This window comes from Neofelis nebulosa, chromosome 17 (assembly GCF_028018385.1).
Source record: "Neofelis nebulosa isolate mNeoNeb1 chromosome 17, mNeoNeb1.pri, whole genome shotgun sequence".
Classification (NCBI taxonomy): domain Eukaryota; kingdom Metazoa; phylum Chordata; class Mammalia; order Carnivora; family Felidae; genus Neofelis; species Neofelis nebulosa.
Window position 1 is genome coordinate 18,825,510 of NC_080798.1, and position 1,582 is coordinate 18,827,091.

The following is a 1,582-nucleotide window of genomic DNA, read 5'->3' on the forward strand; positions in this document are numbered from 1 at the left end:
TAAGTGGGGGGAGGAGAGGGCAGTGTTAACTCCAGTCGTAAAGAAAAACCAAAAGCTTGACTGGAGACGCTGTGCTGTGAATCCCAGCACACTACATAGCTCAGCTCTGACTAACATTTTACTAATCATAATCGTAGAATCACTGAATGTTGATTTCATAAAAATCATCAAAGAACAACCTTGGGAGGATGGACAGAAGGGAAGGAAAGAGGTGTGTGGAAAAGGATGTGTGTAATAGGTAAATATGTGTATAAGAGCTAATTTATCGTCATCCAGTAAAAAGTCCGTGGGTAATAGATACAATGAAAAAATCAAGACTGTGTATAAGCTTGCTATTTGTAAACATGAAGACTGTCGAAATCTTCCGGCGAAAAGGGAGTGGTTGATTCTGGAGAGTGGAATCAAGGGTGAGAAGGCATGGAGTGGAGGAGACAAAGGCACGTTGAATCATTTTACCTTTCCTACTATGTGTGCGTATAACTGATCAGCATGAGAATTTAAGAAGCCTGCCTTTGTTAGGCCCAAGAACTTTAATTCTAAGAATCCAAGCGATAGAACTACTAATAATGAACATAATAAACATCGTTATGCATTTTTCAACTTCCCCAGTCGGAACACTCTGTCTTTTCATCCACGCACTCACGGAAGCTTCCTCCCTGTGATCTCTGAACGGAGACACAAAGCTTTTCTCTCCTGCTGGGATGCCCTTCCCCGTGTGCTCCCACCAGCTGCCCCCACGCTTCCCTTGGCTCCCGTCGCCAGTCCTGGGTGTGGCCGGTGCCAGCCTCTTCACCTGCCATCGCTCTCCCCTCATGAGGCCCGGAGCAAGAGTCAACAGAAGGCCTCCTGCACCGTGGATGCTGGACCCTGAGTCTCAGTGCCAGGGGGCGAGTGGGGCTGAGCCCGAGCCATGCCTCGGGCCGCAGCACCGCCCTGGACAGGCCCTGCAGCCCCTTGGAGGACTCAAGGAAGAAAGTGGGAGATGGTGGGAGGGAAGCAGTGGGAGAAGGGCAAGTGTAGCTGGTGTGTGTGTGGCGGGGGGGGGGGGGGGGGGGGGGGGGGGGGGGGGGGGAGCCCGGGGTGGGGCCTCAGGGCAAAAACACGGGGTAAAGGCAGAGCACACCATTCCCCATCCCTCCTCAAACATCAGGGGGTGGAGAGGGTGCCTGGAGCCCTGGGGAAGGAGAAGGGTTTCTACCCAAGAGGAGTAAGGCACTTGACAGAGGAGAGCTGGAGGGCCCTCATGGTAGGAGTCAACATCTGGAGGTTCGCTGAACTCTTCAAAGAACTTCATAGCATTTCGCTTGAGCAGGAAATCCATCCAGACTTAAACTTCCTTTTTCTGCACCATAGAGAAGAACAGGAAAAGGGCGTAGGATGCAGAGCGTCGGCCATGATTGGAGAGGATGAACCCAGCTCGCTCCCCGCGGTGTCTACACTGCACCATCCTTCACGGCTCCGGGGTCCGAGGTTGGCCCGCGCACCACAGCACTTGCACGCCCCCGACGGGGTTGGTTTTCTCTATCGGCTTCCTCTCTCCCTCCCATTTCACTTGGCAAATCCCTCCACTTCATCCGTGATT

General features: G+C 52.8%; 1 long non-coding RNA gene across 1 annotated transcript in view; it reads left to right on the forward strand.

Moving 5' to 3' along the window:
* The window catches only part of LOC131500244 (uncharacterized), a 17,872-nt gene extending 16,290 nt beyond the window's left edge, over positions 1–1,582 (forward strand). The window contains exon 4 of the long non-coding RNA XR_009256200.1: positions 1,354–1,582. This is a non-coding gene — a long non-coding RNA (uncharacterized LOC131500244). The remainder of the gene's footprint in view (positions 1–1,353) is intronic.